The 12,423-nt window shown below is 51.1% G+C and overlaps 1 protein-coding gene across 5 annotated transcripts in view; it reads left to right on the top strand.

The window, feature by feature from the left end:
- PTPN14 (protein tyrosine phosphatase non-receptor type 14) overlaps positions 1 to 12,423 on the top strand; it is a 138,276-nt gene that overhangs the window by 64,788 nt on the left and 61,065 nt on the right. The gene's annotated exons all lie outside the window — the stretch shown is intronic.

Below are 12,423 nucleotides of genomic sequence, written 5' to 3'. Positions count from 1 at the left end.
TAAAAGCTGATCGCCTCATTCTGCTTCTCCGCCCCTCCTCCAACGCCATCAGACTTTGCACTTGGGAACTGAGGTGGCTCTAAAGATGGAAGTGAAGTCGGGAGGAAAATGTCAAAGGGGCAAGAATTTTGATGATGTGGGTTATATGAGCAGCAGGAGCAGGAGCAGGAAGCCAGCAGCACAGCGGAGGCTCGGGGCTTGCCGTGCTGTCTTGCGCCCTCAAAGGAACTGCAGACGTTCCTTTTATGATTCACTGAGTGAAACAGGAACATTTTGTTGGTGTCAGTATGGTGTCCATGGTGGCAAGAGATGTTTGTGAAAGTGCCCTGGAGTGGCTCATCAGGCTGTCATTTCTGGAGGAAACTGGAAGCCCCAGGAGAGCATTTCTTTTTAAACCTGTTGCTTGCTTACATTATGGCATTGGGAGTGCTGGTGACATGCGCAGAGGGCGGCACAGTATGCTCCGTTATTTTTCACGGGCATGGGCTTTAGGATTGTAAAGTTCTCAAACGCTGCCATAGTTTAAGTTTTATGCCTCTGTTAGTCTCCTCTCCTCCCCCCTCTTCCCCAATCCCTCTTTCTTCTTAATGAAAATCTGTTGCTGGTAGTGGTGGAAATGGCTGTGCCCGCTGCCCAAACATGGGGACCAGAGTTGGTACCCCAGAGCCTGTGTGTAAGCTGCAGGTGGCAGCATGGGCCTTCAACTCCAGCGCTGGGAAAGGGGGTGGGCAGAGACAGGAGATCCGAGGTAGGTGATTGAAAAGTGTGGCCTTTTGAGGTTAATCTGAAATTCTCTTCTTACCTACTGGAGGTGACGATTGAGGAGCAGGTCTCTTCAAAATGGGGATGCCTGACAAGAACCTGGTGACATTGGAGAGAAAGATGAACTTGTCAGGCCCAAGGTTAAGGTGACAACTGAGTAAGAGCATAAAAAGGTATCAAAGGGAGGGCTGCAGGATGGCTCAGGCCCCACAAAAGCACGAGGAGCAGCATTAACTGGCTGCAGTGAATTCTAGTCGGGGGAGGGCAGACAGGCGAGGCCCTGGGGCTTTTTGGACAGCCCGCCTCACTGGAGTAGAGAGGCCCAGGTCAGTGAGAGTGAGAGATCCTGCTTAAAACATAAGGCGGAGAGCAATTGAGGAAAGCTACCCAACGTCGACCTCAATCACACACACACACACACACACACACACGCACACACACGCATACACGCATGTACACACAAACACACATGTACACACATGCATGCACACACAAACACACACATGTACACAAATACACATGCACACATAAACTCACATGTACACACATACAGAAACACATACGTGTACACACATACATGAACACACAGACTTACACAGAAACACATACACAATCTAACAAAAGTAAAAAACATGGGATTATAAAATCAAAGGAGAGAGATGAATGACCTGTATGCAATTCCAGACATGTGAGCGAACAGGCTGGCAACAGCGGATTCCTCCTCAACAGACAGGTGTGGGTCATGAAGCCATAGGAGCTAGGGAGGTTGAGAAGAAGCCAACTCTCAGCCTCGTTCCGATGGAAAGACGCGTTCTGTGAGCTTTGAGGACGTTAGTTAGCGGCTTCTGGGGTAGCTGTGACTTCTCTGCAGCCTGTGCTCCTCTCCTAGCTTGGCCAGGTCGCCCGCAGCAGGAGCTCCTGACTGCTGGGCATCTCCCCCCTTTATAGCTTCCTGAATCAAAGGAAAGGTTTCTTTGCAGTGTGTTTTCATAGCAACAGATCCATTGTAAACACATAGCTTTCATATTTTTCAGGGCCCTGAGGTGAAAAGATAGTTTGTAAGTGAGGTGAAGTTTTTAATGGGCTACTTAGTGATGGCAGGGGGGCAGCTGGAGAGCTGCTGGCCACTCACACATGGGGGCAGCTGGAGAGCTGCTGGCCACTCACACATGGGGGCAGCTGGAGAGCTGCTGGCCACTCACACATGGGGGCAGCTGGCCACTCACACATGGGGGCAGCTGGCCACTCACACATGGGGGCAGCTGGCCACTCACCCATGGGGGCAGCTGGCCACTCACACACACATGGGGGCAGCTGGCCACTCACCCATGGGGGCAGCTGGCCACTCACACATGGGGGCAGCTGGCCACTCACACACACATGGGGGCAGCTGGCCACTCACACATGGGGGCAGTTGGCCACTCACCCATGGGGGCAGCTGGCCACTCACCCATGGGGGCAGCTGGCCACTCACGCACACATGGGGGCAGCTGGCCACTCACACATGGGGGCAGCTGGCCACTCACACACACATGGGGGCAGCTGGCCACTCACCCATGGGGGCAGCTGGCCACTCACACACACATGGGGGCAGCTGGCCACTCACACACACATGGGGGCAGCTGGCCACTCACACATGGGGGCAGCTGGCCACTCACCCATGGGGGCAGCTGGCCACTCACACACACATGGGGGCAGCTGGCCACTCACACACACATGGGGGCAGCTGGCCACTCACACACACATGGGGGCAGCTGGCCACTCACACACACATGGGGGCAGCTGGCCACTCACACATGGGGGCAGCTGGCCACTCACCCATGGGGGCAGCTGGCCACTCACACACACATGGGGGCAGCTGGCCACTCACACACACATGGGGGCAGCTGGCCACTCACACACACATGGGGGCAGCTGGCCACTCACACACACATGGGGGCAGCTGGCCACTCACACACACATGGGGGCAGCTGGCCACTCACACACACATGGGGGCAGCTGGCCACTCACACACACATGGGGGCAGCTGGCCACTCACACATGGGGGCAGCTGGCCACTCACACACACATGGGGGCAGCTGGCCACTCACACACACATGGGGGCAGCTGGCCACTCACCCATGGGGGCAGCTGGCCACTCACCCATGGGGGCAGCTGGCCACTCACACACACATGGGGGCAGCTGGCCACTCACACATGGGGGCAGCTGGCCACTCACCCATGGGGGCAGCTGGCCACTCACACACACATGGGGGCAGCTGGCCACTCACACACACATGGGGGCAGCTGGCCACTCACACACACATGGGGGCAGCTGGCCACTCACACATGGGGGCAGCTGGCCACTCACACACACATGGGGGCAGCTGGCCACTCACACACACATGGGGGCAGCTGGCCACTCACACACACATGGGGGCAGCTGGCCACTCACCCATGGGGGCAGCTGGCCACTCACCCATGGGGGCAGCTGGCCACTCACACACACATGGGGGCAGCTGGCCACTCACACACACATGGGGGCAGCTGGCCACTCACACATGGGGGCAGCTGGCCACTCACACATGGGGGCAGCTGGCCACTCACCCATGGGGGCAGCTGGCCACTCACACACACATGGGGGCAGCTGGCCACTCACACACACATGGGGGCAGCTGGCCACTCACACATGGGGGCAGCTGGCCACTCACACACACATGGGGGCAGCTGGCCACTCACACACACATGGGGGCAGCTGGCCACTCACACACACATGGGAGCAGCTGGCCACTCACACATGGGGGCAGCTGGAGAGATTGTTGTCTGGGCCTTCCCCAAGGCTTCTTCAAGTAAGAAAGTCCCTCTTTAGAGTTCATAAGAACACTTTTAAAGGAAAAAGTGTAGAGGTTTAGGGAGTGACTCAGTTGGTAAAGTGCCTGTCAGGCAAGTATGAGGACCTGAGTTCAATTCCCAGCATCCACGTAAAATGCAAGACAAGGACTAAGGAGAGACAGGTAGATCCTTGGAGTTCTCTGTCTAGCCAGCCTAGCTGAAATGACAAGTCCCAGGTCTCACAGAGGACCCTCTTTCAGAAAAATAAAGATCACTCCTGATGAACCACACTAAAGATACACACCCAAAATACACAGACAGACAGACAGACAGACAGACAGACAGACAGACACACACACACACACACACACACACACAAACACACACACACACACACACACACTCAGGAACACTAAACCAAGGATAAATAATTTTCGAAGAGTGAATCTAAGACTCACAGTGCATGCCTGGTTTCTGAAATGAGTAATTATCAGATGTTTTTCTTTTTCCTGGGATGTGTGTGTCTTGCCCTTGCTCCCTGATGAGTGGGTGCTGGTCTAGTGAAAAAGAACTCCTATTTACCACAGTGGGGTCAGGTGCAGGCCTTTGCCAGGATGCTGTGGTGGCTGGCGTGCCACAGAATGTGCATAGTGGGACTACTGCTTAAGCAGCCTGGTCCCTCTCCTGCCAAAGATGGTCTTAGGGCACTGTGGTAGTGTAGAGGGGACTTAGGACTGTGGGAGCTGTTCCAGGTGCCTTCTATCTTAGGGTGCTGCCGCTCCTTAACATTGTATCCCTACTGCCCACCTCCTCTAAATACTGGACGGGGCGGCTGTGCTTGTGTCTGCAGGTAACCCCGCTCAGCAATTAGCGGCGAGGTTTTTGACACACTCTCCGCGTGAGCTTGCACAGGCCTTCCTTCAGTGTTGGAGGTGGTTCCTGTTTGGGAACAGGAAGTTATCTCTACCAATCAGGAATGAATTCCCATATTTAGAGCTGTGTTCTTTGTGTGCTGTAATGAGGGTCAGTACTTTTGTTGCTGCTGTGGTATGTGTGGTTGTTACGTTTCCAGACTATGCTGTGGCCTTTCTTGCAACGTCACCTTCACATCTAGGGCACATTGAGGGCAAAGCTAGTGCAGGCCAAGCCCAACATCTTCACTTGTGCGTCCTTGTGTGCTCAGTACCTGTGTGTATATGAGTGTGTGAGTGTCCCTGTGTGTCTACTACTTGTGTGTATGTGAGTGTCCCTGTGTGCCTAGTACTTGTGTGTATATGAGCATCCTTGTGTGCTTAGTACCTGTGTGTACCACTTTGTGGAATAGCCAGGACTACCTGGGGTATTGTTTCTTAATCCCACCTACCTTTTATTTCCTCACATATATGTGTGTAGTGGGGCACACATGTATGGGGGTACACATGCATATTCACGCGTGTGGGTTTGTGTACGTGCCTGTGAAAACTCAGAGATGGTGTGATGTGTTTTCTTGCTTTGTAAGATCGTTCCTTACTTTGTCCCATGAAACGGGGTTCTCTCGGGTGAACCCAGAGCTCAGTGATACGGCTAGTCTTGCCTAGCCCTTACTCCAGGGCCTCAGGCTGCAGCCTCTAAGCTCATGAATGCCAGGCCCAGCATCTCAGGACACCGCTGACACTGGAGTCTAGCCTCTTAATGCTTTGTGCTCTTTGTGTAAAGACATAGGGGAGGAGATGGCTGTCTGTAAGACGTGATCTGGGCAGAGTTGATTTCCCAAGGGAGTTGCTGTTGTTGTTTGTGGTACCCAAAGAATTTGAACTCTGGGTCTTTCACATACTGAGCAAGTGCCCCCATACTAAGCCACACCCCCAGCCTACGTCCACTCCTTTTCGTTTCTACTTTCATTAAGCACCTATTCTGTGTGAGACGTGTTAGGCAGTTGGAATATAGGAATGGGCAGATCTCAATGCCTTACAGCCAAAGAGCCGGAACCCCAAGCTGGTTTTATTTTATTTCCATGTATTTCATTGATCGGAGGTTCGTTTGCATTTGTTTTTTTTAGTTTGTGTTGCTGGCCCCCTTTACTTCCAGGAGAATGTTCTGTCACTGGTCTGGCATCCAGGGTGCCTGGCAGGTGCTCTCATAACTGAGGCTGGCATCATGGTTCTACGCCCTGTACAGCCAGGGTCACATGGCCTGCTGCTCAGCAAGGCCTGGGACTTGGCTGTGTGTTCCGTGTTGCCGTCCTGAGATGTTTAATCTCTGACTGACAGGCCCTTCTTTTCCACTGCACACCACACTGCAGTGATGGAGCCTCAACCCGGCCCTGTTTTTTTTCGCTTGCTTCTGTTCCTGTTATTGCCTGGGGCTCTTAGGATGGGTGGATCTCAGTCTGCTATTATGAATATGATCAAAGAAAAATGCGCTTTACAAAACCCAGTAGACAGAAAGCTTTTATGCAAATAGAAATGTGCCTCTGGTCACCATTTCTGCTCCTGGCTCCAGTCTTTGCTGGAAGGGGTTGGGACGGGCCAAACCTGATGTGTGTGTCTCCATTTTCAACTCTAATTTCCTAATGTTTAACTAAAGTTTACACCCTCAGTTCAGCCAGGTGTGTGCCTACATCACAGGATCATAGGTACCAAGAAGCTGCAGTCTTCAAACGTGTGCTTTAAAACAGAAACAATTTGACTATAACACCTTAAGTCCTGGGCTATTATGTTTCTACTGGCTTGTTATCTGGGACATCTTTAAATACTATTAAAAAAAATGTGGTTTTTAGAGAGCCATGATGAAAACCATCTGAAAAATAATTTCTCAAACGGAACTTTTTTTATTGTTCTGAACTCCTTGATTTTCAAGGATGTGTTTGTTTGTTCATTGACTGTCAAGGGCTGGTTAGTATAACACTGCAAGGCTGGGAAGGACACGGCATTTAGTGAAATGGAGAGGGCTTGTAGTGGAGAGCCGGCCAGGATCTGTACATGCTGAGTGGAATATGAAGACCCAGCACACAGCGCTTTCCTTTAGAGAAGTGTCGGAGAGGAGAGAGACAGGAAGCTGGGGAAGAGATGATCCGCTGTGTCCAGGCATGCCAGCTGTTGACGGAGGGTTTAAAGACATCCACTCCTCATAAAGAACTCTCTGGATTTGCAGGGGGAGTCATTATGATGGGTGGGGTTGGACATGCTGCTTTGATTGCAAAAAGGATTCCCAAATATCTTGGGATGGTGGGGGTGCGCGGGGAGTCAATACCTCAGGGTCCTGCGCTCTCTCTCCACCCTAGAGCAGAGTACTGGGCTACTGAGTTGGAGTAGAGATGGGGGAGATGGAGCTTGGGGATGGATCTGCTGTGTCTACACAGTAAAGGCACAGCACCGGAGCGCAGCAGACGTGGGATGTGTAGACTTGAGGCTGGGGCTGTCCTCACAGCCCCGATGCTCTGGAGTTTACAGGCAACGCTCTGTGCTGAGTGTCACATGGGCCTGATGAGGTGGGTGTGGGTGTTTGTCCCTGAAAATAGTGTTTGCTTTTACACCTAACAAAGGGTTATTTGAGTCATTAAATCAAGAGAGTCTTTGATTTTACTTTGAAACTGATTAGAAAATATTGAGTAGTATGGTGTGCTTGTGGGGCGGGGCTTGTGGGGCGGGGCTTGTGGGGCGGGGCTTGTCAGAAGACAGTTTGGTGGAGTTGGTTCCAACTTTACGCAGTTTCCAAGAAATGGAGCTTCGGTCTTATACGGCAAGCACCTTCCTCTCCCCTCTGCCCCCCTCCCCCTCCCCCATGCCCCGCCATCCTGCCAGCCCTCCTCTTTCCTGCCACTTTGCCAGAGCCGCATTCTGTCCTCATTTTTCCTCATCAAAGATGATGGACTGAGCTTGGGAGGGCTGATTCTGATTGACAAGACAGTTCTGAGAGATCAAAGTGAGGCCCCTTATGCCAGACAGATGCCATGTTGCCTATCCTTGTTACCCAGTGCCTGAAGTGACTATGCTAGCAGCACTCCTCCACACACCCTCTCTGGCCCTGTAGGCCTTTGCGTTGTTGTGACCTCTCATCTTTGTAGTTTTCACACCCATCTCCCCCCTCCCCCTTCAACACATTTGCTTCCTGCAGCCACACTCCCCCTGTCTTAACCCTTTAACTGCCTGCACGAGATGATTGTGGTCAAGCTGAGTGTGCAAGTGTTTCCCTCCTTTGAGGGCCTTGTTTGTGTGTAGGCATCACTTTCGGGGCGAGACGGTCTGTAGTCCTTATGCTGTCTGTTGGAGCACTGGGGTTCAAATATTTCACAATTCTTATGTATTGGTTTCGGTTCCTGCCTCGTCTCTGATCACCCACGAAGTTTATTCGTAACAAGGACATCATATTATGTTTCTCATCGCTGATCAAAATGCCTGACAAGCAAAGTAAGGGGAGAAGGATTTATTCTCGCTCACAGTTTGAGGGGCCACAGTCTGTTGTGACGAGGAAGGGATGTCAGCAGGCAGCTCAGTGGAGTGGGGACGTGAGGCTGACCTCCTCACGGGAACAGGAGGCAGCGAGAGAAAGGCCGGACGCTAAACTCAAGGCTCTGTCCTCCAGCGACCTGCTTCCTCCAGCTAGGCCCTGCCTTCCAGAGGGTCCCCAGTCCCAGGAACACTATCACCAGCTGGAGATGAAATGATCAAGCCCACAACCCCACGGGAACACGTCACAGCAAATGATGATGGGTACCATCTGTCTTGTGTCGTCTTCCCAACCTGCCACCTCCCAAGTCATGAGCTGCCATAGCCTTTTGAGATGGCGTTTATTAGGGTATAGTCCATCCAGACGCGTGTGTAATATCCAAACATGGTGCCCCTTAGGTGGCAGAGTGCTTTATTTACAGAGCCAGAGTGACAAAGGGACATCGCTCAGCCACATTGCCACTTATGACAGAAGCCTGCTGACTTAGGCGAGCCCGCAGGTAGGGTTTATTTGAAATCTCTGAGGGCCCTTGCCAACTCCCGCTCTGCTGCCCCGTGACTGCTTAGACATACCTCAGAATTGCTGGCATGGGAGGGCGAGCTCTGTCAAAGAGAAGGAAGTAGCATAGACAGAGCCAGGGGGACAGGCACTTCTTTGACAGAGTGAGCATCGGGCACCATTGGGAGCCAGGATGGGCTTTAGTTTGAGTTAATAGTCAACTCCCTTGGGTACAGAGTGCCAGGCTTTCAGATGATGCCAAGGCCTTTGGAAGGGCAGAAATGAGAGACACTGGAAATCAGTAGTGGAAAGGCGTCTCTGGTGTCAGGTTACCAGGTGTGGTTGTGAAACCTCAGAGAGCCCAGGTAAGGAGATCAGAGGGCTATGCTGCAGCTTGCTGCTGCTGATAGTCATGTCGTGTGTGTGTGTGTGTGTGTGTGTGTGTGTCCCCGTCCGTCCGTCCGTCCGTCCGTCTGTCCGTCCTGCTGGCTCCAGATTGGCCCTCAGTCTCCTTGTGGCTAGAGGTAACTAGGGGATGTTTTGCTTGCTGTTTCCACCAGCACCAAGGTCAGAGCAAAGTGCAGCACATTTGACCTAAAATTAGCCAAAACCAAGCCAAAGCACTTGATGCTTTTACTAGGAAATTGTGGTGATGAAGTAATATTATAAAAAAAAAGTACTTCTGACAAGCAACCATTTTGAAGAGGGTAGAAATGATGGATGACGAAAGATGGTAGAAACTAGGACGATGAAAGTATTATGTTTGTCTAAGTTAAACTTCAAGTTTTCTTGACTGGGGTCCTCAAAACAAATGACTCACTGTGAGAAGGTTGAGGCGATTGGTGTGGCGGCTCTGGTGGGCCGTCTGATGTAAGCTACTTAGCTTCTAGAATTCTCACGTCTGTTTCAAATGATTACTGGAGTCAGAAAAGAACTATTTTGGTTTAATGTTCAAGGAAAATGCAGAACAAGACTGGTCCACTAGAAGAGCCCCAGGTCCTGGGAGCCAGGAGACCTCAGTCTCGGGTGCTGCTTCCTAGTCAGATCCTGTCAGCTCCTCATGATGCATGCCTGTGTATGTGGCCGGACAGGAGAGCCGAGCGTTGTGAGCGCGCTCTGTCAGAGACCTAGCTGGGGCTTGGGGGATGGTCAGTGGGCAAGAGAGCACTTGCTGTGCAACCGTGAAGACGTGCACATCTGGAACCCCAGAAGTGTGGTGTGGAGAGACAGAGGTCCTATGAGAGCTCCCTGGCCCGCCAGTCTAGCCAAAAAGTGAGCTGCCTGTTCAGTAAGGGACCCTGTCACAAGGCTGTGACTGAAGAGCAGTAAAGGAGACACCTGACATCCTGTTTGGGCGTCTGCACGTGCTTGCGTGGCTCCATGTGTGGACATATTCACATGCATGCACTATCGATGCAGACGGATACTGCACACACACTAGCAAGAAAGAAACACAGATGGATGTGTGTATCTTTCCGCAACATCGGAATGTGTTCAACAAGAAATTCACAAGCTATGTCTAGTCCATTGGCCACAGTTTGTCGGATAATGTGATTTCCCTTGATAATTGGCCTTTGATTATCACAGGCTCTTTTATTCGGATCTTAATTACTAACATTAATTTTATAGCCCCTCTCTACACACACACACACACACACACACACACACACACACACACACACACACGTCCATAGGTGTCATAGTTTGCAGTCCCCATTGGAGGCAGCATATGAAAGAGAGTTGCAGCAGGTGGAGGGGTAAGAACTTACAAACACAGTGGGAGAGCTTATGGGGCAGGCAGAGTCAAAAGCCCACAGTGGCACAGATAGGACCATCAAGCCTAGGAGCAGTCCAGAAGGACCAGCCAGGCAGTGTGGCCGTGCTCAGTGAAAGCACGTGGACAGTTAGGAGACCCGGCATGGTTCCTGAATGGTCTAGCGGTCCGTGGTGCTGTTCCCACAGCAGTATTAAGTGTTGCTTTTATTTGGTCCACATAAAGGAAGGTGTGACACTGTCATTGTTCTGATGTCTTCTTCAATCCTTGGGTCTGTTTTTTGTTGTTTGTTTGTTTTATGTGGTTTTAATATGCCATGAATTACCACTGTTTATAGATGGTACCTTCTTCATTGTTACTTACCGTTTATGCTGATGGCTGGTGTGTGTGTGCGTGCGTGTGTGTGTGTGTGTGTGTGTGTGTGTGTGTGTGTGCGCGCGCGCCCACGTGCATGTGTGCACATGTGTGTATGTATGTCTGTATGCCTCTCTGTGTGTCTATGTGTTCACTGAAACCAGACATCAACTTCAGATATCTTTTCTCAGGATCTACTCTTTTTTTTTTGAGAGCCTCTCACTGTCCTGGTGTTGCTGGCCTGGCTAGGCAGCGAGCCTGTCTCCACCTCCTGGTGCTGAGGTAACATGTATTAATAGTAAACACCTGACAGAATCAGTCTATAAAAAGTAAAGGTTTATTTTTGGCTCCCACTTTTGTAGGTGTCACTTCATGACTGGTTGGCCCTGTTGTTCTCCAGGGGTGGCGCATCGTGATGGGAACGCACGATGGCAAAGCTGTCCCTCTTTGTCAGATCAAAGGAGTAAGGAAGAGGCAGGACTGGGTCTGTGGCCTCCAGCCCCTCCCCATGACTTGAAGCACTCCCACCATGCCCACATCTTAAAGGTTCTGCCGCCTTCCGGCAGACCTGGGGACCTTGGGCCTCTGGTGACAGCCCATATAAAAACATATGAACATGGTTCATATGTTCCCTCTCATTTCTAGTGGATGGTTTTCAGTTCTTGGTGAGGAGGAGAAGGAGGAGGAGCAGGAGGAGGAGCAGGAGGAGAAGGGCTGTGTTTGTAACTGTCCCCTCATGGAATACGAGATCGAAGTTACAGGTCTCTGTTTGAGACTCACCCCTACCTACATCTTCAACAAAGGGTTGCTGCCTGCCTGTGTGTAGTCAGTCCTGTGTAACTGGGGCTCATCATTTTTCAATCCAGCCAACTAGTTTTTCTACCCTAAAATTATCTTTGTGTCAAGGCTTATAAAAAGCTGTGGTGCCTCAGGAGATGGCCCAGTCATTAAACCACCTGCTGCAGTTCAGATCCCCAGAACCCACAAAAATGTTTGGTGGGCATGGTGGCCCATCTGTAATTTTGGCTCAGAAGACAGAGGATTCCTGGAGCTAGCAGGCTGGCAAGACTAGCCATATTTGTGAACTCTGGGTTTAATTAAGAGACCCTGACTCAAAGAACAAGGTGGGGAGTTATGGAGGAAAATTCAAAATCGTACTTTTAGGCCTCCATACATATGCAGATACATCCCACACAGGTCATCATGCACACCCACACATGATCATGCATGCCTACATGCACGAATCACACACACCCACACACTTGCATAACACATACATATACAAAATTGCTTTTTAAAAAAGAGTTTGTTGTTGATACTGAGACAGTTAGAAAAGCAGATGTCCAAGGATGACACTTACAATTGCTCAGGAGCCTGAGAGGGATTTGAAAAACAGGATTTATAGGGAGACATTTCCATGCTGAAAAAAATACTGGGCACAGTTTTGCCAGAAACCACAGCATGGAAGGTACGGAGATTCTTGGGCAGTGACATACTTGCTGGTCTGGTGTTTTATCTTCAGCCATCATTGCCGCATTTGCTATCTTCAGCCGTGTTTGAAGATTCTATACGGGAAGCCAGTACTGGGAACCCCATCAGAGGCCGGTGGACTTGTGTTGTAGTGTGGCTCGGACTTTGGGCAGCTTCTTCTCTTGTTTTCACCTTCTCCTTAAGATCTGTGCTCCCGGGCAACAGAAGATCTACAAATACCTATTTGCTATACAAGGGACAGCATTGTTCACGGGAGCCTGGCGGGTGCATCCTCAGCTGGCGCATCCCAGTTCCACCTGTGTGAA

This window comes from Acomys minous (genome assembly GCF_964271855.1).
Source record: "Acomys minous genome assembly, chromosome: 1".
NCBI lineage: Eukaryota > Metazoa > Chordata > Mammalia > Rodentia > Muridae > Acomys > Acomys minous.
Note: the sequence above shows the minus strand (reverse complement) of the source record. Positions and strands in the feature narration are given on the sequence as shown.